This window comes from Nelusetta ayraudi, unplaced genomic scaffold (assembly GCF_046127955.1).
Source record: "Nelusetta ayraudi isolate G7.1 ecotype Tasmania unplaced genomic scaffold, CSIRO-AGI_Nayr_v1 ptg000063l, whole genome shotgun sequence".
NCBI classification, from domain to species: Eukaryota; Metazoa; Chordata; class Actinopteri; order Tetraodontiformes; family Monacanthidae; genus Nelusetta; species Nelusetta ayraudi.
The window spans coordinates 2292882-2314749 of record NW_027466113.1 but is presented as its reverse complement, the minus strand read 5'-3'; the positions used below and the strand labels follow the sequence as shown (position 1 = coordinate 2314749).

The following is a 21868-nucleotide window of genomic DNA, read 5'->3' as shown; positions in this document are numbered from 1 at the left end:
CCTTGAAGTATTTTTATTACAGTGCACAAGTTCCCCCCAACGGAAGAAGCACATGATGTAAACACTGGATTTCAGTGTTGCACAGAGAAAACTATGCAGTCTCCGACATAATATTCATATACCAGTATTTTTTATAAGGTGGTCACTGCTCCATTTTGATAAGCATTAGCTATGTAGTGGCTACATATACACGTGTTGAGTCTGGCCTGTTTTAGTTCCTGCTTGAGAGCCACTGAATACATGAGAAGATGATGACAGATGACGTGCTAAATTAAATGAATGAATGAATAAATAAATGAATAAATAAGAAAAGTAATACACACATTTCTCTGACAGTAAAGCAAACACAATGCTCGGCAATATCTGTGGGTGCTTGGATCCAGAAGCAACCACGGAACCAGCGGCAGAGGCCCTGGTTTTCAAAATGTGACTTCACACCATTACGTGTCAGAAAACAGCCCCTCAAATGGATGCAACACAGCTGTGCACAACTGTGAGGGAGCAGACATTTGGGTTATTTCAGGCGCTGAAATCGGATTTCACAGGTTGTATTCCTGGGGATTCCAAGGCGCCCGACTATTTTAGGCTGGGCCTGAATCACTGAATTTCACTGAGGGACGGCGGAGAGTCTGCCATATGCAATTGACTCATTGCAACAGGGAATCTGGCTTTAATACAGCACTTTTCCTAACTAATAATCCAGTAGCTCTGCATGTTTAGCCCTTTTGGACTAATGTTCATGTGATCTGAGATGGTGTAAGATAACCCACAAAACAAAATATTGCACCACTTGACAAAAAAATATTTCACCAAACAGACAAAGTTGCCTCCATTATTAAAATAGTTACCTTAGGAACGCCATAGTTGAAGAGGCAGACTCATTATCTTTCTTAAATATGTATCCTCTTACACTGCAAAGCAAAGACCTTGCCATCGAACATCAGTTTTGTTGAGGACTTGTGTGTGTGTCTGTGTCGGTGTCTGTGTGTGTGCCTGTGGACCGAAACCTTCTGCATATTCAACAACAATAACCCGGGCTTTAACACCAGACTGCGAAAACAACTCTGCCAGGCCGAGGAGGAGGCCTACTAAAGTGTGGACCGCGGCCTTTACGAGCAGGCCAGGAACACGCTGGTAATGAGTCAACATGGGACAACACTTCGTCCTCCTACTCCTCCTAAACTCCCCAGAGACATATGCATGGATTCTTCGGGTGGCCTTCACCTCGACATTTGACACCATCATCCCAAAAATCATCAGCACTGGTGACCCCCTGGACGAGAACAATAGTACCCATTCCCTCCCTGATTGACACTCGGTATTCCGGGTTGGACTTAGGGGGTTAGATCACCCAATGCTCCCGCTGCTGCTGTTCATCACTCTTTCAGGGAATCGGTCGAATGTGGAGGACATATTTGAGTCATCTCTCAAGACTGTGGAGATCATGGTGGATTACAGGAGGAACCCATCCAACCCTCCCCCTGTCACAATCCTCAACGGAACCGTGTAGGGTCATTCATGTGACTGGGTGGACCTCCTACATAGACTCAGTCAGAAGGAAGGCACAGCAGATGCTATTCTATTATAACTTACTGCACGTACCATCACTGCAGACCCCTTACACCTTGGACACAAACTGCTCAGACTACTTTCCTCTGGTAGGCACTACAGAGCTCCGTTCACCAAAATCAGTCAATATGAAACAAAGGACACAAACGCACGTACACATATGCGCGCATGCACACACGCGCACTCTTTGTGAGGGTGATGTAAGTTGGATTATTTCAGTCGAGCACCACAGATCAACAGCGGCTGGTCTACAAAGGACAGTTGTTAGCCTAATCTGCTCTGGCACAGTGATACCGACACTCTCAGACCCAACACAGAAAACCAAACAAGCGTGAAGTCTGTTGAGTGCATCTAAAAAAAAAGACCTCCCATGATCAGCGGTTGCCTCACAACTGTTATTCCCTTTCACTGATACCAGGAAGCAGTAGGGATAATGTGTTTGTTGTCACTGTCTTAATGATTTCGCTGTTTTGTCATTCAAATTTTCTTTTCTGCATGTTTTGATGGGGGGAAAAACACTGTGCGAAAACCTGGAAGAAACCAATTGAGTGGATGAGCCAACATTTTCCTTTCAGTATGAAGGTTTCTTCACAAATTTTGTAATGACGTTTTTGTAGCAAGACCCTGATTTCAATCAGCACTGAGGTGTCAATTTAAATCAGTCCACAAAGATTAGTTTAGACGTGTTTGTAGTAGATATACACAAATAATGACACTAAGTGCTATTCTCATTTCAGTCAAAAATGTATGTATGTATATAAATGTGTGTTCTAGATGGATGGTGGATTGGACAACCCTCTTTTCTCTCAGAGGTTGGTAGCTAGTTGCTAACAGCAAGTCATCCCTATTCATGGAAACACGTCCTGGTCTATGCCAACATCTGTGGCAAACAGTAACACTACGGCACCCAACTAAGCTGTCGCCAAAGTCCATCCAGATGTATATGATTATTTTGCTTCCAGCAAACATGAAGCTGGACAAGCACAGATTGTGTACAACCTCACTGTTTTATCTTATCAGAACTACCCCCCACTTGCATCGACTGTATGCTTCTGTCACCCTAAAGGACACTGATCGGCCCGGTGATATTCTGCCCTGGCCGAAAAGGCGGCAGATAGCAAGTTTTCAAGGTCTGGGAGGTTACAATACTGCTGAACTAGAGGGGGGAAAAAAAATCTTTTGTTGTCACTGAGCAGCAGCAGCAGCAGAGTCAGAATCCTCTGCTGCTGCTGCTGCTCAGTGAAGACAAGCCAGCAAAGCAGCACAGACCTGCACTGTCCTGTGGTTATCACTCAGCTGGTGTGTGTGTGTGTGCGTGTGTGTGCGACCGTGTTTGTGTGTGTGTGTGTGTGCGTGTGTGAAGGTTTCCCAGGGTTGAAGGGCTCCATTGAGACAAGCTCTCCTCCTCTCCTCTCATTGCCATGCAGAGGGGACCAGCTGCCTACACTCGGCTGTGACGGCTGAAATATTTACCACTCTGTTTACCGGGCATGTCCCGATTCTAAGACCATGTCCCCAGACCCCTCCTCTCCTCCTTTATACCTAAAAACTTCACCCCCGACCCCCTCTGCCTTGACGCCCTGGTGTCAGAGCTCCCTATCATCTTCGTCGAGAATACATCTGCTGGCTGTCACACTTTAATACCGTCCCCCTTTTGCAATGATTTTTTTCCCTTTTCCCCGCAATGTGTCGGTGTTTGCGCTATCAAAATGTCACAGGGAAATTTACAAGGGTGCGAGCTGCGAAACAAAGCTTATTTTTGTCTGGGGCTTTAAGGGCGGTGGACTGGGGTTTGGTTGGGGGGGATAAAAATCTATATACCAGAAATCAATGGGGGAAAATTTATTGCCGGCACCTGTGGGCTCAAGATTGGCTCCCATTCACACAATAGAATAAATGACTTGGATGGATTTTTCTGTGCGTGTGTGTGTGTGTGTGTGTGTGTGTGTGTGTGTGTTCCTCCACAGCCTTCCTTCGCAGATCTTTGTCCTCTTTGTATTTTCATTGAATTGACTGGACGGCATCACTTTGACAGCCTGATATTTTGTTCCGTTCCATGCAAGTGCACTGGTTTCTAAGTACTATTAAAAACAGCTCAATCAGACGTCTTAAAAAAAAAAAATTAAAGCAGCATCTTTCCTCAGCACCCGCCCCCATTTCTCCGCCGTGGCACACGACGTGCGCGCTTTCCGATGTTGTGAACATCTGCGTCGTCGCCATGCGGTGAAACCGCAGCGGCGCGTAAAGGTCGCTCTGTTTTTTTTAGCAGCCGAGCCAAGAGTGCGAAATCGGGAAAAGTTCACAGGGGCTAAATCCCTGCGGCCGAACCGCTTCCCCCGTCGACCGTGTCCCCCGCAGCTCGTGGCAAAAATCAGACATCACAGTCTCCAGGGGCGGAAGAAAAAAAAAAAAAAATAAATAAATCCCCACATTTTTTCACTCCTCGCCACCGTATAAGTGGACTTCCCTCTCAGCTGGCAGCTCGCGTTCGCCGATGTGACACGAGATCCTCGTCTCCTTGCTATTCTCTCCCCATCTCCCCATCTCTCTCTATCTCCCCTCCATCCATCTCATCCGCATTTGCCGTCGACGCCACGCTCGTTTTAGGCGCCCGCGGGCCATTGGTGTGATCCCTCAGTGCTCAAGTGAAGGGGGAAAAAAAATAAATAACTAAAAAAACCCACGCGCCTTTAGGGCACAATTACCCAATGCCAGCCACTATTACCGCGGTTCCTCTACAATCACCCCCCCGAGGGAAGAGGGGCGGGAGTGTGTGTGTGTGTGTGTGTGTGGGGAGGGGGGGGGGGGCATGGAACCCACACGGCATCTCACCCCCCCACCCCCCACGAGTAATGGATTTATGATACCCCCCTTGCTCCATATGGAGCCACACACACACACACACACACACACACACACACACACATAAACAACGCGCAAATTCCACGAGCGTTTCACTCCGCTCCGGCCATATGCTCGTAACTCAGGGCCTAAACCTGTCCTAAAGCATATATGCATATGTGAGCGTGGCTTTTATGTGCAGATGGGGGGGCTGAATAAAAGACATGTAGTTCCCTCAGAGCTGAAATCACTCCTCCTATCTGCGCTCCGCTCTGAATCTTGACACTGTGTGGGCTTTAACGTGACTGATATATTCTCGGAATTGTTTCAAGATCTTGAAAGTAGTAAAAATCTGAAGCCACGCCAAAAAGATCCTTGCCATGAATCAAGTCTGCCGCTTTAAGACACGATGGAATACGAATCCAAGAGGTGGGATTATGAATCTAACCTGAGAAGGAACGTTTGAGCGGCTTGAAAAAGCCATTTTTGCGTAATTTCCTCTGAGATCCGGTATTTACAAGAATGTGGCTGCCAAAGTGAAATAACTACCTCCAGCCATCCAGCACCACTGCACCTAGACTTTGTTGTTCAGCTTTTCAAGTATTTTTTTTTACATTCCATTTCACCCCTTTTTGTGTGTTACTCCCAATGTGTCTTCTCTGTTTTTTTTATTTTGTTTTCTTAATGGAGAGAAAATTTTTCTTTAAATTTTTTTATTTGCCAAGTCTATAACATTTTTTTACACAAGGTTTTGAAACGCCCTTTCCTTTTATGAGTCTAGTGAATTTGCGATTTGTGTGTGCGCGCGCGCACGCGCTCGCGTGTGTGTCCATTTCTGAAAAGTCAACACTATCTGTTATGCTATTGAAGTACCATCGCAGGTGGGAGCGTGTGCTTGAGCCTCACGCTACCGACAGCGTCACACCATGAAGGTACTCAGCACAACGGCACAACCTTGAGTACGATGTTGCTTTTTTAACAGTAAAGAAGAAAAAAAGGAATTGGTTCATTTCTTTGATCATTTAATTACCACAACTGACAGAAACAGTTTCCGCACCTGCATGGGTTTGCCATTATCAGCGTCTTGAAAACTGAAAATGTTAAATCTGTTGCAGTCAGTTGGTTGCAATTAAAATAAAATAAAAAATAAAAATAAAAATGGTAACGTTTTGGGTGAGCTCAACCAACTGATTGAGTTGGATTGCAGGGTAGCAGTGAAAATTACCATTGTGCCTACAAAAAATGATCTCCAGTCGTCATCAAACTCAGTTAGTGAAACCAAAACTTTGCGTATTTTTTTTTTTTTAACTATGCAAACCTGCCGTACCCTTGTGGCATTTGTTGGCGCTCAGTAGCAGCAATCTACAGCCAGACATTATTTTTTATTTTAATTTCTTTCATTTAAGACTGCATATTGGAGACTTCAGTGGGAAGTCAAATTTTGCTGTGGTTTGTAAATCTCGTCATGTTAAATTTCATCTGCTTGGTTCCGCATAGTGTTAATGGGAATCGACATTAACACACAACGCAAGCACCCCAGAGTGAGTTATGGAGTTCCACAAATGCCTGTTCTTGGTCCGATCTATTTCACCTTTGGGCGAGATTATTTGCAAGCACAAATGTAAATTTCCACTGCTACCCAACTCTATCTGTCAATCCAGCTGTGATCAAAATCAATCTGTTGGCTAAGCTCAAAGTAAGGACATTGAAAGCCTAAACGATGAGTCACTTTCTGTTCTTAAACTCAGATGAAAATGAGGCTACTGTCACAGCCTGAAGAGAAGGTTGATATTAAAAAAGAAAAATGATTCCAGATGGTATTATAGACCTGCGCGACAAATAAAGTTGGACTAAAATGTATTATGAACAAGTGATTCATACACCTGAGAGGTGGAACAATATATACAGTACAGTAAAAAAAATACAAAACACCAAGTGCTGTGCTCTACACCGGCACTCCTGGAGTACCCCTTGTCATTTTCATTACCAGCACATTCAATGCAGTTTTTCCAGTGCAAATGTTCTCAGAGGCTGGGTTGAATTATGCCTCAACCCATTAATAACAATTATTGCTGTTATTGTTCCCTCCTACGAAATGTCTCTTTCCAACCCCAAAAGTATTCACAAATGAGCCGGCAGAGGAGGGAAGTGAAGCGGGCGCGCCGAGATATCTTTCAATGATGTCCTCGTTTTGTGTTGTTCATTCTGCGCATATTTTGGTCGGTGACAAGGAGCTAATTACGGGAACACACACACTCATAAACTAACGAGAATGACTGTCACTGAGCTGAATATCTTAAGTGAGTTAGTGGGTGTTTGCTGTATTAGGCTGAGAGACAGAATGAGAGAGTGTGTCCCTGGTGGCTGGCCACAGCGTACATGGCTGATTACACACATTGACAGGCCCACTTCATCACGGCACACTCGGCCTATGTGCGCTACCTTCTCCCGCCCCCTAGTCACAATACATTTAGTTTTCACGATCAACTTTGTTTCAGTCGTCCAAACTTCCTGCTTTGCTTTGTAATAAAACCAATATTCCCAAAACCCAGTTTCATTTCCATGGTATTACATTAAAATAATGGGTTGTGGCATTCCGATCTAAATTAAATTTCCCTTATCTGCAGCCATGGATATTGAAGGTATACATATTGAAGTACGGGGTTTTAGCTAAGCCATAAAAGTTTTAACATTTTCTGTTCTTAAAATAGTACTTTTCCCAGGGAAAAAAACAGGGGGGGAAAAAAAAATCATTGGACGCCCAAACAAGTGAATCATGTGGTGTTATCCAATTCCCTGGCAGTTGAAAGTGGGGTAGTTAGCATGAGAATGACTGAGCAGACAATGAAAACAGTGCCAGCTGCAGAAACTCAAACTTTACTGTGTGCGGCAGAGGAAAACAACAATACTTATGTGTTCCACCAGCAGAGATGATGCTCTCAGAGGTTCCGGAGAGGGCAGATGGTGTGAAGAGTAAATTTAGCCCCAGCAACAAAAAAGATTGCTTGCCTTCCAGTTCATCGAGCCTCTTTACTATACAGCAGAGAACAACATAAGGGTGAGACACACAGGAAGGGGCCGATCTGACTATTGTCGCTCTCTATAGACGACTTCCTCCTTGACCCAAAGTCAAAGCGCGAGAAGTTCCGCAGTTGGCCATGAGTGTCCCGCTTTGTTCCAGACTAATAGACCCGATGTTGCTTTTGACAATGCAAACTGCTCAAGTTGATGTAGTTTACCATTGAATTTGTCTCTTTTCGTATCAGAGTCCGGCTTTCGTCCATAAACATGCTGCAAATGCATAATGAGTACAGAGAGTTTCCATTATCAGCTTCTATGAAATTGTGACAAAGTGCGTTTGGTGTCTGTACAGCTGCTGACAGTGCGCTTCGGTGTCAAGTGTCCTGTTGCTTCGAGACAGTGAGAAGCTCAGGGCAGACAAAAAAAAAAAAAAAAGTACCCCTATTTCTCTTGCGGACTCGAGTCAATGACCTGAGAAGACTGTCGATAAAGCTGTAGAGGGCAAGAGATATCGCTAACAGCCCCCGACTCTGAACAGTGACAGAGAATATCACTGTCAGCGGCTGCACACTGACCAACGGCGTCTGTCAGAGGGACGACAGAAGAGGAATTTAGAGTGAAGTTAAAAAAGCTGAAATTGAGCTGATGAATGTGAACTTTGTGCCCTTGTGGGCAAAAATACCAGGAAAAAAAAAATGCAAAGCGGGAACAAGATCAAGGGTGAGTACAAAGTTAACTGGAGAAGTGGGGCGAAAAATTATGAGAGAAGATAAGGGCAGAGGGATTGAAGGCAGTGTGTTAAAGTATGGAACGGACAAAGAGAAAGATAAGTTTCCAGGAGATTGTTATTGATCTCTCATACTGCGTGTTTTCTTTTTTTTTTCTAAATGTTAATTTGTTTCACTCTCTGTTCAACGTTAGCGCCGCACGTTGTGGAGACAAATCAACAAAGAGCTGAAGAAGACAAAATGCGCTCATTATAACGCCACAAGGTCCTCCACGTAACTGGAGGAAAACAACAGTGTGACTGTAATGAGGTGGAACGTGGTTGGGGGGTCACCGAGGAAATTCTCCTCCTTCAGCAGAGCTCCCGTACAAACACAGCTGACAGTGGCTGCCGACTGGAAAGTCAGCATTTCGGGACACATGTTCTCCTCGAAGGAAACTTTTTTTTTTTTTTTTAATTTATCTTATGGAAGATAAATTACCGCCAGACCAGTGCTCCTGACTTGGCAGGATGGAATGTTGTGCAGGTGCATAGCAAACCTTTGCAAAGAGCTGATTAAAGAAGTTATTCTACAAAGGGATTGAGATATTCAATATTTAGATTTCATTTAGCCATTTAGGGCTACTGATCAACTCCGAACTACGAACATAGTTTAACCAAACTGACTACAGGCTTTTATTCTTTTCTTGCTGTTTAGTAGCAGTTAGCCACCGGCTTGCAACAGTGCCCGCTAATGGTTCGGAGTGTGGCTGTGTGATTGATTTGCAAGAGTAGAAACATAGTAGCAGTATTAGCACGTTTACTACATACTGTATATCTAAGTAACTATACTATCTATACAACTAACTAATTAACTATATATACATATATGTGTGTGTGTGTGTTTTTTGTTTGTGTTGTGACAAAGTCAGATGCCACCAGGTGTGTCCCATAATATGGGGAAAACTCAGCCAATTAAGGCTTATTTGGGGAGACAGCAGGCTGAAATGGTGGCAGCGTCAGATGACTGGAGAACATTTGGCAGGCACGCAAGCTGCCACTGCATTACCAACTGTGCTACTGAAGCTTTGCCGTTTTCTGCTTTTCCATGACATATATTAAAAAAAAGCAACATATAACGGAAAGGAATCATTCAGTGTCACATTGCTTCATGTGATACAAATATGGCTTAAACGAAAGGGGGGGGAGATGCTGATTCCTTATTTTCTGAACTATGGTTCATATCATCATGTTTAACATATCAACACCTTCTTAAATTCATGGCCAAGGTCATTTTTGTTAAAAAAAAAAAAAAAAACGTTGAAACAAAACACCGTGAAAAGATTATTTGGGGGAAGAACATGACTGAAGCTGTTATTTTAGGAAGGTTGTCGACAATGCGCAGTGCTGTGTATGCAGTGCAACGAGAGAATATTAAATTACACCGAAGGGGGAGAAAAAAAAAAACATGAGCACGGCTGGGGGTTTGTGCAGATCCTCGGGACGTCACACTCGGTTGTCCTTCAAATGCGGTGCTGAAGTTCCAGCTCGACATTCCTTCCTTTATAAACCTGCTGTGGGTGTCTCATCCTATTAAATGCATGTTCGAAAAAAAAATAAAATAAAAAAAGTCACAGGACGTGTCACATGGTGCATCAGCGTTCACAAGCTCAATATAAGCAATGAGTGCAAAACTGTCATGAGCGAAGGGGCACACCATGAAACCTCATAAAAACCTCCAGTTTTGTATTTTGCTGTAAAAATGATGACGCGTCGTCGTAGCCGTAAAACAGGCAGAGTTTTATTACATAATGGTCAAGTAACCCTTTCGCCAGATTTAGATCTCATAAGGTGTTTCACTGATAATTACCATTGACCTGGTGGAGTGTGATTGCGATTTGAGAAGCCACGGTGACCTTGGCCTTTTTAACTCAGGAGATCTAAATCTTACCGGTTTATTACATCGCAAAGATGACATTCGGCTGAAATTCAGTGTTTCACCCCCAACGCAGAAGTCCCATTTAAATCATGGTCACGATAGAGAGATCTCTCCCCACACACAAGACGGGCCACGGTGGGAGCAGCAGGGAGGCAGAGTTGAGCAAGTGATTTATCGTGTCCATGAAGAACAGATTTGTCTGCGGTTGTCTGTGCAAATAATAACTACTTGCTTCATGACGTGCACCTTGCGTAATTGGAGCCCTGAGATGAGATGAAACGAGCCTTGATGCATGTTCAACCTCAGACTAGCGGGAGATGTGACTGAAGTCGCCCCAAAGGGACTGAGATTTCGCTTCAGAGATCCTCCTGGCCACATTCAAGACGTGACCCCAACTCGCCTTGGCAGCGTTGAGACTTGACTTTAACTCGTCTCAGAGGTTCTCAAAGTGACGTGACTCTGGACTGTTCCCAAAAAGCCCTGAATACAGTTCAGGTCTGCACTCTAATTGAGGAAAAAAAAAAAAAAAAAAAAAGGTCACGCGTATGCATTAAACATTTACAGGTCCCCATTGCCAGTAAAGCAGAAAGTGATTTATCCCAAATCATGTGACTGAGTGCAACAAAAGACAGATAAGGTTCATTGTGAGTTCAGTTCTTCTATAAAGGGACTGCTGCCTTTTTTTTCTGAGGTCCACTAACAGACTTATTCACGTCACTATGTAAGATAGCTGTAAATAATCCAACTGTTCATAAGATGTAAATAACTAGTTTTTTTCCTTTCTTACTCAATATTTTATTTTAATATTTTAATATGATTTTCCATTATTCTATTCTATTCTATTCTATTCTAATGTGCAGTGACCTTCTGTACCTTCTGCAAAGTTAGGGAGCACTCGTTCATTCACTCATTCAGAAACCGGATTGTTTACGGACTCGAGACAATTGACCATTGACCACATTGGCCAAAGAATATTGAATAACGTTGCTGCTCCGATACGCGGAGCACAACAAAGAGGTTTTTTTTAAATGTACGGTGCTTCCTGGGAAAGTGAAAAAAAAAAAACACAAAAAAAAAAAACGTACAAGTAGGATAAGAAAAATGAAAAAAATAAAATAAAATAAAATGCACATGCAAGCACAGAAGGGGATTAAGTGGGTGTTGAATGTTCGGTGGATGGGAGCAAAAGAAACGGAAGGCTGTGTCTAACACAAAGGAGATGAAAGACGTGTGGGAGTGAGCAGTCAGTGGCGGTTAAAATCTTTGCAAAACGGCTGCATGTCTGTGCGCCGTAAAGGGGAGACAGTTCGGGCCTTGACGGCTGACCAGGTTCCCTTTCATCTGAATGTCTCAAGCTAGGCCGGACCGGCCTACGCATTTTGCGCAGTTTTTGTTTAAAAAAACAAAACAAACGGCGATAATAATAATAATTAGCCGATGCACCGGCGAGCAGGAATAAATCCCAAAATAACGCATGAGCTCAACTGGTAGCGGCGAAAGCCGTCCCACGTCGGGAGAAGTGTGCCGCGCAGTGGAGGAAGCGGTAATAACCCTGATTGGTTCCGGCGTTCACGGCTGCTTATGGAGCTTCCAGGGGAGAGTTGAATGGAGATGGAAATCAGAACTGGGCTACGGATGATTATCTCGCCACTCCAGATCAAAGATGCTCGCAGAGTCTCATCACAGAGAGGGACAGAGAAAAGATGGTTTTAAGCCGGCACACCGTGGAAGCGCCGGCCCGTGTTGCCCAACGCGCAGGGTTTCCTCTCCCGCATACGGAGATATACGTGCGCAGATTGCGGCTATAATTAGAAAGCGTCAACACGCCCTTAGCTACTGAGAGGGGAAACTCAGATGTGTGAGTTGATGATGATTTCAGTGTTTCACAGCTAAAGGCAGCAGGAGTTTTAACAGGGCAAGAAATCACGGCAAAATGTGCTGAGAAGAACTCAAATTTGGGTCCGGAGGGGGGAAAAAAAAAAGAGGGGGGTGGGGGGTGGGGGGGTCACGACGCCGAGTGAAGAAATTGTGGAGGCTGCAGTGAGAACCATCTGTGGATCTTTTCGAGCAAGGTGTCCATGCCGGGGTGGAGAAATGTCACGGGTATGACTACACGATTGTGACTCATATCTCCTGCCATTTCTTTTAACTGCGCAAAGTGTGAGAGGATGGATGTGAAATGGATATGAAGAGAAGTTGGGCTTTCAGTTCCACTGAGACCTGTGAGTAATTATTCATAGTTGTATATAGAAATATATTTATTTTCTGTCTGTCCTTTTGGTTTGTTTGCACATGTTGTGTTGTGTTGGGACGCTACTGCCAGATGTCTGAAGGTGTGTGTGTGTGTGTGTGTGTGTGTGTGTGTGTGTGTGTGTGTGTTTGTGTGTGTGTTTGGGCTTCAACTTTTGCAGGGCTGTGCAACACACGCACAAACTGTACAATTATCCACTTCCGGAGCCTTTAAAAGCTATTTTGTTTTAACACAAGATCATATGAGATTTCTATTTATTATTTCTTTTGCTTGAAAAGTCGCGTGTTGCATGCAGTATGGATCTCTTAGTTGTAGGCAGCATGCACGGACCAATATAAGCTGTTCAAACCAGAAAGTCAAGGCACCATCACCATTTTGTGAACAGTGTAAAATATCAAGTAATTACATAATGGTAGCTAGAGGCCTTCTTTTTTTTTTTAATAAATAAATAAAATAAAATATTTATTTGTAATTAACTAAGCAGCCCCATATATGACATGAGGGAATAAATACATAAATAAATAAATAAATATTGGCCACACTATAGATATAACGGGTGCACAAAATACTAATTTGTCCCCACGAAAAATGTCACGTCTGGGGCTCCGTAATTAAGGGTGTGTGTGTTTTTTTTGTTTTTTTTTGATTGGCTATATTATTATAACTACCGTTGAGTATGTGCTTTTGACACTATTTGTTGTTTAATGATACAGCGTCAGGAGGGAGACAAAAGTCTGATTGGAGGGTGGTGGAGGTTATTTACAAACATGCCTGACGCGCTCTGGAGCCACAAGCTACGTCACACAGGCAGTTAGCGCAACATGCTGACGGTACTTAGCGGTTCAAGCTAAATCAAATTCAATGGAGGAATCAGATTTAGACGCTCTACTTGGCCACTCAATCACGACCCGGGCATGTGGAATTACCCGAGCTCGTCTCGGGACAACGCACACGAGCCGTAACTTTGAATTATTCAAACCCCAACAAGCAGCCACACCTCTAGGAGGACACGGCTTTACTGGCTGGGGATGTGAGTTAACTTATCCACTGCCGCTAGCGTTTCACTCAGTGTATTTTCAGCCTTAACGTACAATGAGTCCTTTCATTTGTATTTATTTGCAGGCCTATTGACTGTCATTGTGTGCAGCTTGCGAGCTGCCTTGTTCCCGACCGGGCCTACAGTAGCAACGAGCAAACAAGCTAACGCAACTATCTCAAGTTTGAACTACAAGTGTGAACGACTGAAGCAAGAGGGCGATGACTGTGTTGTATTTATAGTTCAATTCATTGAAATTGAAAAGCAAATAGGACTCAATGAGCAGCAGTTCTACTCAGACTAAATCCACAGCGGGACTCGAAACTCTTTGATGAAAAGCGATTCTACGCTGTTCCGTCGAAGCTCAACTTCAATGGACTTCGGCGGACCGAGACGCTATGGAAAAAAAAAATCTTATCTGAGATGAATTTCTGACAGTACACTCTAATGTATTTTAGACAATATATACACAGTACAAAAGCATAGAGTACATATTTTTGACCATTTATTTTTTCCGACACATTGATAACCACGTGTACGTGCGTGAAATAAATGGGCACAGCTCTCACAAAGCACCGGTAATTTAAATTACATGGCGACCCCGATGACTGTGGGCTGCTTTAATTCAGCGTTGGCTTTGCTGGAGTGCACGCGTAATGACAGGATGGGAGAATAGACACAGGTGCCAACGTGTTTCCTCTGCTCCTCAGACACTCGCTGAGGACAGAAATAGCAGGGGAACCGGAGCCTCCTGCTAATTGAAGGTCTTTCCACGCAGCCAGCGCGTCAGATTCAAGCGTGTTCCGACTGCCACTGGATATGCGCCGCCCATTTGCGCTTCTTAAAGCTGACACATCCGTTGAGGTTTTTGGCCAGATTGTGAGATTAGGATGGCAGTCATGGTGTGAATACATGCAATTTTGGCAAATGCGTTGCTGCACCTACGATGCTTATTATTTCCCAGCAGGGTAAAATGCTGGACTTTGAGTTCCCCTCTACCTGTGAGTCAGTCTTTAGGTCAGTTTTTTTCCAGATAACATTTTTCCGGAGTGTTTTTTTTTTTTTTATTTGTTTTTTTTTTTCATCCTCACCACTTTCAATTTAAAGTTCAAACTGAGATAAGTAGTCTTTGGAGCTCAGACCAGACTGCAGCCCTGTAGCTGTGGCAAAACAAGTTAAGGGGGGTTGCAGGGTTATTATCATCTCTACAGAAAGAATGTATTCTCATATTGGCTTAATATCCTCCAAGTTACCTCTAACTGTGGCAACAAATGCAAAGTGTTGATTGTTTTTTTCATTTGTTTCATTTTCTTTTTTAAAAAAGTAATTTTTTAATTATTTCCCTTTCATCTTTTGCTTTGCCAGCACAAAAAAAACCGTTTTAATTTTGAATTCAAAGACTAAAAGTAAATGTAAAAAAAAAAAAAAAGTGAATGAAAGTGAATGTAAAATGTGAAATCTATATTTTTTTCCCCACAATGATACCTGAATCATGCCGGAAGCAGTCCCTCAATTTCAACATGAAAGCTCCCCGGCAGCTGCCTTCGCTCAACAGTAAAAAAAAAATAATAATAATAAAAAAGAATAAAAAGAACCTTGTCACCTTTTTCCCTTCGAGATTTCCATTCATGGAAGTCACGCGGAAAAAAAAGGGGGGAGAAAAAAAAAGTCCAAAGTCCAATTTATCACTTGAATACTTTGCACCGTTGTCCAATCCTTGACACTGACCATGACAATACATCTGCCCTGATACTGCTTCCCTGCCGGCTTCATACACAAGCAAATGATCCAGCGCGAGGGGAATTTGAACTCTTAATAAAGGCAGGGTGACGCAACGTCGCCGCTAGAGGAGGAAACGATTTCCGAACTCAAAATCAATCAAGCACGCGTTCAAATGTCTCTTCTCCACAACTCAAGACACACGAGGCTATTTGAATGGCCGTTCACACATTTGCAAAGGCTTTATCTAGACGGCGCCCGCCTTGGAAATCTTTTGTCCGTTTGTTTTTAAAGGTGATGGCCTTTTAAAGAGCGAGCTATCGAGAGGCAGACTCTGTAATCAGATGGCGAGAGCGTTCATTGAGTGTGGAGGTAAAAACAAACAAACAGTGGTAAAAAAAACAAAACAAAACAACCCACACTTTCTCTGCAGGACTGAGGAATAAACTGCTTTTCTGAGTGCGAAACACACATTTTGATCATCTGTGTGAATTCAAAAAACGACCGCTCCCAAACTTATTCTCATTTTTCTCCAGCCTCATCTTTTTCGACAGTTGTTCAGTCACATCTGCATTCCGCCCCGGAGATGCCGAATGTTCTATTCTGCACCTGCTTTTTTCAAGTTCACCTTGTATCGGCAGTGGGGGGACAAGCCTTCGCTCTTACCACGGAAGGTTCACATCAATAAATTACTGTTTGTATGACACAGCGCTAGAGGCCTTTTTTGTTTGCTTTTTTTTTTGTTTAGTTATTTCCTACACTGCCCCTCTACGGCCTGGAAACCCGATAAGCGGCTGACGACATAAGTTTTTTTTGTTTTTTTTTCACTCAATAATCTATATATATATATATATATATATATATATATATATATATATATATATATATATATATATATATATATATATATATATACATATATATATGTATATATATATATATATATATATATATATACATATATATATGTATATATATATATATATATACATATATATATATATAATTATAAAACCCTATCTATTTTCCCTGCATGTCTCATCTCTATCTGCGCGCTGCCTACTGGGAGTCATTTACTTAACGCCGCCCACTGCGGCGCTTCCTTGACCTTCGCAGACCCTCAACTTTCAAGGTTTTCGAGGCCACACACGGGACAATGCTGCCTGAAGCTCATCGCACGTTAAGGCCATTCGATTTTCACATCACAGAGTATCTGAGGGTGTGGAGTTTACGTTTCAAAAAAAACCCAACGTATTTCAGAGGAGTCCAAACCTCCCAAAATTGGCCAGACACGTTCATCAAGGTCGATCGGTGAAGTTGCAGTGAGTTGCTGACACCGGTGGTTCACTTGGAGAACGTCCATGCTGCCAAAGCTGAAAAATCTGCATTGAACAGCCACCTGAACCCCCGACTGTTCTCCTCTGAAGGTGGCGCCGCAGCTGCTGCTCACCCCCCCCCTGGTGGAATTCATCTTGAAGCAGCCCCCATTCAATGGCAGCAACCGTCAATTATTTGCACACTACATTTTAAACGTCTCTTTATGTTAAATCAATAGAGGGGAAAAAAAAAAAAAAAAAAAAAAAGAAGAAGTTGCTCACGCATTACCTGCACGTCGTTTCAACCGCTTCACGTCCCGACAGCGCCGCGGCCCTTCGGGGCGAACGGAGTCGAATCTTGGCCCTGCGGAAGGGCGGCGGTGCAGCGGCGACTCGGAGGGTGTGTGTGTGTGTGTGTGTGTGTGTGTGTGTGTGTGTGGGAGGGGGGGGGGGGGGGGTGATGGCCGAGTGCTGGATGGAGCCGTCGAGGCTCTGTGGCCGTTACACGCTTGTCAGCCCCAGTTCCTGTCTCCCCCCCCCCCACACTTACACTGGCCGAGCCTCATTAAGCAGCCTTTCCCAAGCTCCTTGTTTAGTCTCTAATTAGGGAAGCCAGCGCTTTTTTCTTTCGTTCTTTCTTTCTTTCCCGCCGCCTAATCTGGTCAACCTCCAAGTGGTTCCAGGCAAATGGCAAATAGAGTCTCCCAAAACACTGCTGGGGGAGAAACACTATGACACAACTTGGACACGAGGAGAATTGGCAGGTTGCACCTTGAACACCTTTATTACAGTGATAGATCGATTTTTATAGATATTCAGGAAGTGTCCGATTTTTTTAAATGTTATTTTCTATCCATCTATCTATCTACCATGCCCGTGTGTCTGTCTGTCTGTCTGTCTGTCTGTCTGTCTGTCTGTCTACCTGAGCTGACTGATTGCTGTGCATTCAGTCCGGAAGGTGGCCGCCGACGCTCGGAGCAGAACAGCAGCCTCCAGCCCCGCAGTCCCTCGCCATCCTGCCTTTAATCAATCTCTCCTATCATTCTACCGACTATCTTCACTGTCTGTTCAACACCCCCCCCAACTCTACCCCCACCCCACCCCACCCCAAACCGTGATGTCACAAATCCAGATATGAAGGTCCTCCGACGGAGGCCGCAGCCTCGGACGCCGCGGCCTCGTTCAGGAGGGCGAGCGATCAGAAGGCACAGAGGAGGCAAGCGGAGCATTTTTCTGAGGCAACGGAGGGGATGTAAGAGGCAGAAAGGAGAAAAAAAAAGGTCTAGGTGGAAAAAAGAAAAAAAGGAAAAAAAAAACATGCATGGATGCCTCTGAAAAGGCCTGCGCTGCTGGCTTGTCTCATCCCAGCGACTGGGAGCCAGCCATGCCCGTCAGCCCGAGACTGTTGAGTCTATTTCTGTTATCCGGGGTCTCTTTCTCGCAGATAAAACAGCTGACTGCTAATATCCGTACCTGGGGGGCATGAGGGGAGCAGAGGGGGGGCGGAGGGGGGGGGGGTCCTGGGAGCGGAGACGTGGCCGAGAGATGCGACGCGTTTTTCTTCAGAGAAGAAAACGTTGCGCTTTTTGACTCGGTGCAGCAGAACGCTGGGGTGAAACTCACCGTGGCTCCATGGTTTTCAAGAAGGAATTCATGGATAAATAAAAACAACAACATATTTTTTCCTCCTGTGTTTCTCCTCCTGTGTTGTGGCCCGTGCCTCTACTTTTTTTTTTGCGATTCACGTGTGGCAGACGACAGGTCAGATTTCAGGCCCCCGCAGCTCAAGTATTGATCGCAGGCGGTGGACGGTGATGGAGAAGCGGAATAAACACGGAGGATCCATTCCAGGCATGGGCAAACTACGGCCCGGGGGCCGCATGCGGCCCGTTAAGCTTCTAAATCCGGCCCGCTGAACTTGAAGAAATTATATTAACAGGAGGTAAGTCATAAAATAGCTGTATTTCATTCATTTTTGCAGTGTTTTGAGAGTCACTTAAAATAAAGAGCTAAACCCTGTGGCTTCAAAGTGTTTTCTACACATATCCCATGATATATTTTTTCCTCCTATGAGGTGGGTCACCAAAGCACTCCATCCATCTGCTCCCGCTCCAGCACCCTCTGTCAAACTTCAGAACCCATTGTGGCCCCACCAGTCAAAACATTTGCCCGGCACCTGATCTAGAATGATTGGAGGGCTCAGCTGAGGATTAGCGAGAGTTAGCGAGTTAGCACCGTCCCCCCCCCCCCAAAAAAAAACAAAACAATAAACAAAAACAACAAACAAACAATACACAAAGGAGTGTATGGTCTCAACAGGGGTAATTCCCAGATTAAATGTTCATTGTCTACCACTGAACACATTCTATTCGTCTCGGCTCTGAGACTTGCGATTGTTTAAATCGCACTTCAGAGGCTTTGAATCAATCCGTTCAAAAGTCATTAGCTGTCCACGACTGGAACACTCCACCCATCGTTGACTTGTTGTGACAGTGACATCGCTCATTTCTGTTTTTCCCTCTCTCTCTCTCTCTCTCTCGCTCTCTCTCTCTTTAATTAAATCAAAAATGAGGGATGCCATCAATTTGAGTGCGCGCGTCAATAAGGACACGTTTTGCTGCACTGATCGGTCGAGAGCCGAGTATTTAACACCTGTTGCCAAGTGACCTTGGAGAAGAAACGCTGACACTGTGTTGTTTTGGCATCGCAGTAACCCCTGTGGTGTAGAAGCAACGACATGTAACCTCCTCACCATTAGGGCCTGTCTGCTTCTATGAGGCTCTATGGTAGATTGAAACTAGTCTGAGGTTCTGTGACTGTTCTTCTTCGAAGTCTTAAAAAAAAAAAAAAAAAAAAGTTCCTTGCGGTTTCCTCATTTATTCCAATGAGAACCCAACATTTTTTATTTGATTTTTATTTCTATAAACAGTAATTTTCCTGTCTTGTGCCTTGGTGTGGGCACGGCATTGGACCAGTCTTGGCGCAGAGCAATAAGACACGGAGGTGTGTGTGTGTGTGTGTGTGTGTGTGTGTGTGTGTGTGTGTGTGTGGTGGGGTTCCTTGCACCAGAATTTGGGGGGGCGGGGGGGGGACTAGGCGTGTGTGCGCGCGAGGTGAGTGAATGACAAGGCGCTTCACTGCTGGGAACAAGGCTGCCGGCCCATGAGTGAGTGATACCAGGCTGGACTTGAAAGTGCGCCACAGCAGTGCGCTCAAAGCGCTCATCTGCCCACTCCACTGCGAACGCGCACGCACCCACCCACACACACACCCACACACACACACACAGCTCGACGTGCCCGCGCCGCTCTCCCAACCGCATCACCAGACATCATTTATTTCACCCCGCCTCCTTTACAGCTGCGTGACTTTAACGCACTCGACGGACACCCTAAGCCGGATTCCTCTTCTGAAAACCAATCATCATTTTTGGCTGGAGACAAATATGTATGTATATATATATATATATATATATATTTTTTTTTACAACACCATTGATGTTCAACTTTATTTTCCCCCACGATTCGTATTATTACTATTATTGTCTCCCCGGACACTTCCAAAGGAAAGAAAAAAAAGAAGCAAAGTCCGTCACGCACCGGGTTTCCCTGGACGCCGCCTCTCCCCGCAAGAAGCGTCAGGGGCAATGTCCAAACAAATGAACAAAAAACAATATTGACAATAATAATAATAACAGAAAGCAAACACGTGCTCCGGCGCACCTTCGCGTGTCCACAGTCCATAAGCATGTAGCTGATTTTAAAAAAAAAAAGAAAAAAAGAAAAAAAAAAATCCAAATTGGCCGGTAATAATAAAAAAACAAAACAAAAAAAAAACATCACTCTTTATAGCTAATAAATCATCTTTTTCTAAGATTTGGCAGCAAAGTATAAATGTTTAAGAGGCAACTTTGGGGAACGTGCACTGCGGGTTCCACTTACTAAACGTGATAAATCGTGAATAAATGTATATATCCAGCTCTCTAAACTCGGGAGCTGCGTAACCTTTAGGAGTAAATAGTCCACGGACTCGATCGATTTTCGCATTTCACGGATACGGTTCAGTTTCCGCGCCTCCCCCCCCTACCCCCTCCCCCGGGGGAGGCGACCCTCGTCTCCCGTCCTCTCCTCTCCTCCAGCGGCGGGAGCAGGGAGCTCGAGCGGCGGCTGTCCGTCAGCGGCGCGGCGCCCTGCGCACCAGCCGTCCGGACGCAGGGTTTCTCTCAGAAAATACCAGCCACACACACAGCTTGACTTACAAACAACAAACAAACAACTTTTTTTCTTCTTCTCCCAAATCAACCACCACCACCAAACACCAAACCTGCGTTGTTAGAATCCAGAATATTGAGGCGGGTCTTTGTTTTTGCCCATTTTCACGACGCGTCGCCTCCCTTTGGTGGCGAATCCGACGCCAAAACGAGACACGAGGGTAAAAATGACAAACGGAAGTTTTTCCATTTCTTGATTGTTTGCTTGTTTTGTTTTTTTTAATGAATGCGCCGTGATGTCACCGTCAGACTGATTTGGGAACGAAAACGAGTCTTTACCTTGAAGTAAGTTAGCGCTCCCTCTCGTGCATGGTCTTCAGCTGCGGAACCTCGGCGCGCTCGCGGGGCATCCACCGATTTCAAATCCGTCAGGTAGGTCCACGAGCCACATTATGACCATCAGAGGCGAAAATCCCGCCAAGTGAGGAGCCGCAGTTTTAATTCTGTTGCCGGTGGCTGGTGAGCGAGAGGTCGAGCCGCGAGTTTCCGAGGGTCCTTTAAATCCCTTGGTGCCCTAAAAAAAAAAAAAAAAAAAAGGTCTGAAGAAAAATAAACTGGAAAAAAAAAAATTCCCCCTTACGTTGTATTACATCGCTCCAAAATCAAAGGCTCCGTCGATTCTCCTTTTAAAGGTGGTTTGTTTCGAATTTCTGATACAGTTGCTGTGTCAGTTACTCCTGTGGATTTCGGCTGTGTCTTGTCTTTAAAGAAAAATAAAAGAAAAACAGAAAGAAAGAGGGGAAAGTTATTTTCCCTCGCGCTCCTCCGGGGTTTCTCGACTCGTCCTTCCAGGTGCGCGCGAAGGTTTAACGGAGCGGCAAATCAAAGAGGTTTCTCTCGCGCGCCGTCCCCCCCCACCCACCACCACCGCGCACACATACACATACACACACGCACACACACACGCGCGCGCGCGCACACACAGACACACCGCAGCTCGCGGGTTCTCTGGAGCGTCCCTGCCTGTCGGCTCTGCGTGCGTGTCCGCGCGCAGCAACAGCCAGAATCCTTATTTGGAAGCCCGGGGCTCGCGCTCGCCGTCAAGAGAGAAGCTGTACCTAAATGACTTCCAGTTACAGCTTTCAAAGTAAAGAAGAAGAAGAAGAGCAAGATGATGGTGAAGAAGATGAAGAACGTTGTCACCTTTATTCAGCCTTGAATGGACAGCATTACAGGGAAATGGAGACAGTGAGACACCAA

The 21868-nt window shown here is 44.7% G+C and overlaps 1 protein-coding gene across 9 annotated transcripts in view; it reads right to left on the bottom strand.

The window, feature by feature from the left end:
• adgrb1a (adhesion G protein-coupled receptor B1a) overlaps positions 1 to 21514 on the bottom strand; it is a 126400-nt gene extending 104886 nt beyond the window's left edge. For 6 of the 9 annotated variants that reach the window (XM_076040776.1, XM_076040780.1, XM_076040781.1 and 3 more), the window contains exon 1: positions 20948 to 21512. The gene's annotated coding sequence lies outside the window, so the exon portion shown is untranslated. Of the gene's footprint in view, positions 1 to 20947 lie in introns of all 9 variants that reach the window. The other 3 variants (XM_076040779.1, XM_076040778.1, XM_076040783.1) reach the window with 2 other exon arrangements.
• Between the last annotated feature and the right edge of the window lie 354 nt (positions 21515 to 21868).